Here is a 9,970-nt window from a genome sequence, read left to right on the forward strand (position 1 = left end):
TTTTAAAAAAATAACAAAATTTGTTTAAATTTACAAAATTTTTCTACTTAAAAATTTGTTTTTTCGATAAAAAAAAAATGTTTTTAAATTCAAGAAAAATCCCTTTAACAAATAATAAAAAAAAGTTGCGAATTAGAGAAAATCCTTTTACGTAAACAACAACAAAAACTCGGTAAAAAAATTGCACAGTCTCCTAAATCCGAGTGTCAAGTCAGTGAATTGAGCTTGTTCTCCGCTTCCCTTAAGCAACCTGATACATCGCTAAGAAGTAAACTGAACCCTGGCATAAAAACACCCGTAACTTTCCACTTTTCCTGAGCAAAAGCCGAGCAACCTTTCCATAAAAAAAAAAAAAAAAATTAGAAACAATTTTTTTCACACTAGACACCAAAAAAATAAATTCAAACAAAATTCCTTGAAAAAAAAATTTAGCAATGAAAATTTCTCAGTATTTTTTTTTTTTGATTCCAGAAAATAAAATTTTTTTTGTAATTTTTTTTGATGAAGCCAAACAGCAACCTCCTTTAAAACCCAGGATTTTCCGAACCTTATCCGGCGGATTTGGACATATCTATCCCGAAATTCACTCCGCACGAAATTCCGTAAATTTTGCGGCTTCCGACTGCAGGCATTGTTAAAAATTCGACAACAATTGACGATAAATATTTCAGCGGGTATTATTATAGCGAGGCCTATGAGGCCGCACGGCTCTCACTACTGCCGGCTCCGCAACGTGTCCCTCGCTACTAACCGAGGATTTTCCCTCCCCCTCAGAGGCTTCGCCACCCTCCATCGAACCCTCCGACAGCCAACATCCCCCACAACTCTGTCCAGAAACCCACTGTTCCGAGTTCCGAACTGAAACCCACGAGCTCCTAGTCTATTTAGCGCATGCGCGAGCCTCCAGGTACGTACTCACTGAAAAAGGCGCAATCCACATTCTGGCAACTATCGATTCCCTAATTAACATTTTCTAATGCGTAAATGTTCCTTCTAAAAAATATGTGAGCTCTTTCTTTAAGTGACCAAGCCGTAAAACGGGGACGGGAGGTGTGATTGCTTTCCCGGAGTTGATGGTGGGAAAAATACACAAGGCACGCACCCACCGCCATATTGATTTTCTGAAGGCTGACAGTTTGTCCTCGGTTCTCCTGGCTAGCGTGGTCATTATGGAGTTTATGAGTATCCGATTAATCGGCTATTCCCTGAATTAGATTAAGGCATGCCCGAGCCTCATATTATGAACAAATGAAAGCTTTAACTGAAAGCCAGGATTTTACTCCTCTGATGGAGAAATGTAATATTGATTTTGGAGGAACATGGTCAACTATACTGCCACCTCAACTTGTTAATATTTAATGACTAAATGTCCGTTAACTAACTCGTTACGAAGCTTTGTTGCTTATGACTTTATGTCATTCATTAGCTTGTTTACATCGCTTGTGTGTTATGTTGTCATTTCAACTTTGTTTTTTTTAAGTAGACTTTTCTGACATAAAAAAGATTTTAAAACAACGGATGTTACGAAAAAAATTTAATGTATTGCCATATATTCACTGATGTGGCTGTATATGCCATATATATGACATATGTGACCTGGTCTGATCATATATGATAAAACAATAATTATTTATGGTCATATATTATTATATTGAATATTTTTATGTAAATTAAATAATTATTGCCAAATATGAACATATATAGTCATATATGATCATATATGGTTAAATATTAACATACATGATCATATATGGTCATATATAATAATGTATGGGTACAGATGATCATATAGACGGATTAATTTATCATATATGGCTAATGGTAACCATATATGGTCATATATGACCACATATAATCATAAATGATGATATTTAAGATTATATGACCATATATTAACATATAAATTTACTGGTGTTCCAAACTATGGCCATATATTGCCACATATGGACATATATGATCATATATGGTCACATATAAATATTTCTAGTCATATATAGTCATAGAATACTATTTCAAGAAGAAATTGTCCAGTAGAATTTTTTTTTATGACCCAGAATTTGTAAAAATTACGTAAATATTCAAATTGATCCACATATTGAATTTAAAAAAAATGTAATTATTAATTAAAATACAAGATCTTTAAAATTGAAATTTTTTACCACCAATTTATCGGAAATCTGTTGAATCTTGACCCCGGAATTTGCTCCTAAGATCTCGGAATAAAAGCATTGCAGAGATATATTGGACAGTGAAATGCACGGAATCTCAAAATCACAATTCTCAGCGCGTTAGGTTAAGGTAAATACACACCAACAATACTCTATTGATGTTTCTAAAGTAATTAAACTATAGGTCTGTAGAAGATAGATTTGTGGTGGACTTTATAAAGTAAAGTCTATAGCAATAAAATAAAAATGGACTTATATGAAGCAATATGTGGGATAGCGGTGATATACTCAGTGTTATGAGATGAAAATCTTAACGATAAACGAGGTCAAGTGTTTGCAATATCGTCTTCCTGCCACGTTTTACTTCCTTATCGCGATTAACCGGCATCTATGTTATAAAAATACACGAGAAAAAAATATCCCTAGTCAACATCAACCTACCGTAAATGAATAATATAAATATAAACCGAAGAATATTACCAAATTACGCTTACGCTCAACTGTTTATATCAGCGTTATTTTTTATTTTCTCAAAATCCTTCTTATAAAAATTTATTTATGAACTGGTGAATTAAATCCGAAGGTGGAACACTAATAATCGTTTTGTTCTTTTTATTCTGTCAATTACTGTGGGAATATACTGACACAAACGGCAGAATATGTTGAAAGTTTTACGACAATGTGAGGTGAATTAAGAAATTTTTTCTTTCTCTTAGAAATATTGAATTTGTCTTGAGGGAAAAATGCTTGTCTGACCTAATATGGACTATAACTCCTTAAAATATATATAAATTATTTATTTTCATCAAAATTATTATATAAATCATTTAAGTGAAGATCATATATGATTATATGAATCATATAAGTCATATATGAACTCATATGATTATATACGATGTATGTAGACTTATACATTAATCATATTTATCTTACTATCATTACATATGACTGTTTGGAACTTATATGATTATATATGATTATTTAGAACTCATATGATTGCATATAAATATTTAGGACTCATATGCAATTACAGAAAAATTATAAATGAGACATATATGTTTATATATGATCTTATATGATTATATATGGCTATTTAATATTCATATATGAGTCATATATGGACTACTTGAGATTCATATAATTATTTAGGGCTTTTGGAAACTCATATGATTATATGATTATATGATTATATGACAATTTAGAAATGACCTTAAAGTACAAACCAATCATATGTGAGTCATATAACTTAATCATATGGACTTATATGATTATATATGACTTTAAAATTCATATTTGAGCCATATATGGACTTATAAGGCAATTTGGGACTTGTATGATGATTTATGATATTTAAGGATTCATCCTAAATTTTATATGAATCATATATGTCATATGGTCAGACATATTAAATGATATGATAATGTATAAATAAAAAATTACTGAGATAACATCATATACGATCAGATATGAACTTTTCCGTGTTTTTAAGACTACAAATTAACTCTTAAGAATGCAAAAAGACAACCCTTATTAGTACCGGAAGAGCAAGTCGGCATTTGGTATTTAGCGGTAAATAGTTCAACAATTATCGGACTTTAACAGCTCACCCCTGCTATTCAGGACATTCAGCACTAATCACCTTGACAAACGACCTTCCGGTGCTTACGAGGCCTACACGAGCATACACCCCCTCGGATAATTCGCGTCACGTAACGAAGAGACCAAGAGTTTCTACAAAATCAATATCAAAACAAGATCTTTTTAATTCTGATGCTCGAGGTCCTTAAATTCTTAAAAAATGAAAAAAATTTTATAATTAAGCCATCAAATCGTCGATGAACCAGCAGAATCACATTACATAACATGCAAATACGTTAATAACGTAATTAACATGAAATACGTAACTCTTGTAACAATTGCAGTTGTATGATTTGGAGGGCCATCAGGATTAAAACTCACCCCAGTCACGCGATCGTATTTTTGCCTTGCGATGTGGCTTTCCTCGAGGGTTCTCCTCAATTAACCCTAAAAATGATTTAAATGAAACCCGAAATCTAGGGTTTAAGGAAAATCACGAGGTGGGAGTTACTTTTAACGACTTGCTGAATTTAATGACATTTGTAATGTACGGAAGTTTAAAAACACTCGTACCAACAATGATATCAATGCGCAGGAGGTAATCCTATTGTAGGATTTACGAGTTACAATATGCTTTAGCTTGTTTATAGCCTCGGTGTATATCACTACTGTCAATACGTCTGTTATTTTATATATTCTGCTTGGAGATACTGATTTTTAATATTTTATACACTATTGAAGATGCTGCGGAAGAATTTGAGAGAATTTATTGTGACTTTAAAAATATGGAATTTAATTTAATATTTCAGGACGGAATTTTGAGATTAAAATCTTTCTTAGAGATTAAAAATTACTTAAAATTTTAAAAAAATTCACGAATATTATAATTTTTAAAAAATAACAACCCGCCTGCGAAAATTTTAAGCTACTTTTCGCTACCTATCGGATTTTTTAAAAACTAACTTTCTAATTTTTTTTTTTTTTTTTTTTGTATTGCCGAAAAATTTTGTCAAAATTTTAGAGTTTTTTAATGTAGAAAAAAAAATTTAAATATCCTCTAGCCAAAATTTAATAAAAATTCATTATCAATTTTTTATATTAAAATTCTGATGATAATTCTTAATGAATACTTATCTGTCAAAACTCTAACCATACAAGCAAAACTTGGTATTACAAAACTAAAAAAAGATAAAACATAAAAAGCATTTTTTCATTTCCATAAGCTCGGATATTGATGAGCCGTAAAATATTTTTTGAACTCCCTTTGCATATATTTTAAATATTTCTGTGACTATACATATAAATTTTTAACGTTTCTCTTTATTTTCTGGACGCGTTTGGCATATGAGTGTCTTTGAATTTGTTTGGAATATGCATAAAGAGAAAGAGAAACTGGACAAAAACGCGTGCAGTAAAACAGAAGGTTTTATGCATTTGATACATTTTAATCATGAGTAATTTGAATATTTTCCAGGTAATATTCTGTTGGCTAATACCAACAATTGTTGACGACTTGTTTGTTTTTCACTTCCGCACTTTTTTGTTCTTTTTCTACTATTGATTTTCACTTTACAATATCTTGGCTTAGCTTAGCTTATAATATTATAATCTTAGCTTATTTAAATTTTAATACTTATGATTATCCTTTATAATTAAATCTAATATCGAGGCAAAGCATTGACTTACCAACGGCGGGTCTTTAGATAAAAAAATAATTTTTTTTATTTACTCACCTGAAACAGAAATAAAAACAATTATAAATTTTAATTTATTAATATATCATTTTAAATAATTAAAAAAATTAATTCTCTGCATGTGAGATTTTTTGCGACATTTCGCCACCTATCGGATTCTCTAAGAACTAATTTTCAAAATTTAATTTAATCAAAATATCATTTTAAATAATTAAAAAAAAAAAAAATTAATTTTCTGCATGTGAGAATTTTTTGCGACATTTCGCCACCTGTCGGATTTTTTTAAGAACTAATTTTTAAAATTTTATTTTATAAATAAAAATATTTTGCTAACATATTTAAGTTTATAAATTAGGTTGCTAGTAATTTATTAATTTATTATGACGGATTATAAAAAATAATATTTTTTTTTAATTTGTCTCTATTTTAGATAAAAAAAAAAATCACTTAAGTTGATGAATTTAATAATTAAATAATTACATATGACATTACAAAATAATTGTATAAAGAAGCACTCGAAAATGAACAGTGGCAATAATAATAATAATTAAAAGTTGACAACAGAAGTATTTTTAATTAAATTTGTCGAGGATTTATTTAATTTACCTTTTTGTATTCTCATTATAAAAATAGCCGACGTGAGATCTCTGTTATGGTTCACTGTCTTATTTACCATTACTATTATTATTTTTCCTCGCAATGCAATTACTAACACACCGCGATATCGCCGGCAATTAGTGGACTAGCAATTTATTTTTTTCTACGGAGAAAAACCGTCTCTGATTAACCGGAATATTATTTTTCAATTTTCATTCATTCGACTTATTAATTAAAATAGTTAGTAAATTAATTCAAAGTTCATTAGATTTTCCATGTTAATTATTAATTTAAATTACTAAACTCAAAATAATTTATTACATAAGTTTTACTTTTATTTTTTTTTTTTTTAATTCGTCTTAATAATGAGGAAAAGAATAAACGCGAAGTAGTTTAATGAACCATGAGAATCACCGGGATCAGTATAAGTATAACAAGCGAGAGATTACATAAACGTCCTAAGGATAAGTTAAACTTTAAATTCAAATTGTTTATTCGATCCTTTAAAAACTTTATAATCCCGCTATTTTTTAAATTTAAATTTCGCGGGTTTTTATCGCCGCCATTTCGCGCTCCTCAGGCCGCCATTTTGTTTACCCTCAAATTTTTATTTTTTTTGGGTGTAACGTATTCTTTTTCTCCAGCTGAATCAATTTCTCACAAAAAATCTCTTAAAGATTCCGTTAAATTTTCTATTCGAGTGATTTTTCCGATTGAGTAAATTTTTTTCAAGAAACAAAAAGAAAAAAATTTATTTGTTTACTTAACGGAGAATGAATAGCGGGAATACTTGAGAGTCACGGTCTTTTTGTGCGAACTATGTTAAGTAAAAGTTAATAAAAGTAAAAAAAACAAAAGTTGAGTCGAGGAAAGGAAGTTGAGCTGTAGGTGCAGTCATTTCCTGATTTTCAAAGCTTCACTTTTTTACATGTTAAGTTTAAAAATAGTTTTTAGTTACAAAGGTGCTTTTAGTTGGAATAAAAATGAGGTCGGGATTTATATATACAATGAAAATGAAAAAAAAATTTTTTTAAAAGCCCCACTGGATTTATATCGCCGCTGAATTTTTAAAATATCTGATATAAAATCTATTTTTTTTTTTTTTTAAGCGAATTACTCGTCAAAGTGCCGATTTTTTCTTTTTTAAGGACTTAAATTCCAGCAGAGTTTGTAAAAGTAACATCTTTGGTGCTTCAGGAGATACTTTTGCGAGTGGAGGACCAAAGACGTAACGACCGGTTTTTTTACTCGTTACTTCTCGATCGATTTAAGGAGTTTATAGATATCTGAACGATACTGTTAAACCTTTCAAAGGGGTTGTCTTTTTATTTTACATTTTCTGGAGTAGTTTTATTGTTAGAGCCAATATTTCCAGTTGTTGTTGTTGTAAACTCAAACATACATCGATTTACTAGTTTAATCGAAAATTCTATTTCAATATGGGCTAACGGATTTCAAAGCGCGTAAAATATTAGGCACTCGAGTGTGTACTCTACGAGGTAGTACTTTGTACTGGTAGAGTACGAGGATTTTGTTGAGTTTTTATCAACTCAACTGGCCTTTGTTCAAGTGAAGGTTGTCATTCTTTTTTTTTTTTTTTCCAAAAAGTTTTACTCAAAAATATGTATTTGATATATTATTATAAAAGAAAATTATTTAAAAAAATTATTATAAAAATTTTTATGTAAAAAAGTGATTTTAATATTAATTAAATAATTATATAGCAAAAAAAAAAAAATACTAATTTTCAATAAATAAATCTCTTGTCACAAAAATGGCCATTTTTTTAAAAATAAATTTTTTCTCAGCGTACCATACAATTATAGGCATAAATTGAAGTCAAGACCTTTTTGAAAAAAAATTTCAATAAAAATAAAAAAAAAACTGGATCATTTTTTAAAAATAATTATTTTACGTATGAATAATCATACTCTATTAGACTCTATTAGATAATAAGTAACACATTTATCTGTCTGTTAACGTCAATTATTCTGAAGAGTTATAAGAACTATTTGATAAATGCGCAAGCTGTAGCTGCCGGTACGTATGCATGAATTCTTCGACGTACGTCAGCTTCTAAATCCAGGATAGTAGTTTTGCTCTGCCAGCTCATAATTATTCATTCACTGCATAAACTGACGGACGAATAATTGAAATAATTCGAGCGCTTTGAATCATTTATATTTACACCGTCTAATGCAATTCAATTTAACAAAATCGAATTTAATTTACAGATGGTAATAAAAACAAAAGGAGGAAAAAAATAACGTAAATTCTAAATGTCGAGTTTCTGTTTGTTTTCATTAGTTAAAAAAATCCGTTCCATCAAATGTTATGAAACTCGACGCTTCAATGATATCACGGTAAATCCGACGTATGACCGCGAGCATTTTTAATTTTACAGTAAAACTTCTGGTGTATAAAGGCGTTTGAGCGTTGTGACAGCAATTCTCACTTTTTTTTTTAATAATAATTTCATTTTTTAACAAGATGTGTGTTAATTAGGTCACGCAGATAAAAAATAAATTAACTTTATAATTTATGCAAGCTATTGAAACACTTGTAAATTTTTTGACGTCCATCAATACAATGCCAATTGTTGAATAAAATAATAAGTTTTAAAAAACTCATGATTAACGAATCTATTGTCAGGAACTTTTTGAATATTAATTATTTTTTTGTTTCTATAAAATTGCACTGGATACTTTTGAACAATATTTAATGAGCATTCATGAATTTATGAGCATCAATGAATAAATAGTTGTGGAAACTCCCGACAGAGGGCGAAAGATCGCTAAATGCGCTCCTAGCAGGAGAGTTAACTGCTAAGGGCGGAGTTCTAATGAATATTATGTGATTTACATCAAGTTTATAAGTAATAGTTTTATTTGGATTTAGATCAAGCACTGAAATCAATTTTGCTATTAAATGTTACGATATTTGTTGTAGAAATTTTTTCGAAAGTCAAAAGTAAATGAAAAACTTGACAGAAATTAGTTTTTTACACGCAAATTCTTTGACATACACATTCTTCGAGTTGAATTTTAATTTAGTTACAATCGTAGTATATAAAAATGAAATAATAGTTCAGAGGATTCAATTTTTTAACAATCGTCTCTGAAATATTCTCTGTTCCTTGGATTTCGGATTTAGTTTGGTCCTTTAGCTTTTCAGAACATCGCACAAGGTTTCATTAGCTTGTCAAAAGTTCTTCTGGTTCGACAGTTTCAAAAGATTGTCTTGTAAATAAATGTATCAGTTTTTTCTCTAGATATATACTATCGATAAATTTCGCTTGTTCCTCCTTTAGTTAACGTTCATTTTATCGAAAAATTCTAAATAAAATTTTAGTTGTTGATTTATATAAATCTAAACCAAAGCTCGTGATAACATCATATTAATTAGTTTATGACTAATAATTCTTATGTTAAAGATATCGAAGCGAATAAAAAACATTGTTTTGACCGAAAAAAAAATATTAACTTTATACTTGACGAAACTACAATGATTGCAAAAATACCGTGTGATAAAAAAAATAAAACTTATTACTGCAATGTTGGGGTCTGCGTTAGTTTAAAATTAGTCCCTCAAATCAGTCAAAACTTAAACCTTGACCAGAAGTCTAAAACGCATCTCACAAAATGAATAAACCACCCCCCCCCACCACCATTCAGAGTCCGCCGATTCATTTATTTATTCCCTTGTTTAAAATTACCGCCCCTGAGCTCTAAGTTCTGGCAGTAGTAACATGATAGCTCTCAAAAAACCCAACCGGTACAAAAAATAATTAATTTCCTAGGTACTCACGTACAGTGAGACTGTCGTTGGCGCCCCAACAAAATTAACTCTCAAAATCCTCTTTGTTTAATAGTAATCAACAAAATAATCTTAAAGGCTATCTCTAATTATTCGTTGCATCACCGCAACTAATTA

The sequence above is a fragment of the Cotesia typhae genome, unplaced genomic scaffold (genome assembly GCF_013202065.1).
Source record: "Cotesia typhae breed Kobodo isofemale line unplaced genomic scaffold, CoteBio_Ctyphae contig_20, whole genome shotgun sequence".
Classification (NCBI taxonomy): Eukaryota; Metazoa; Arthropoda; class Insecta; order Hymenoptera; family Braconidae; genus Cotesia; species Cotesia typhae.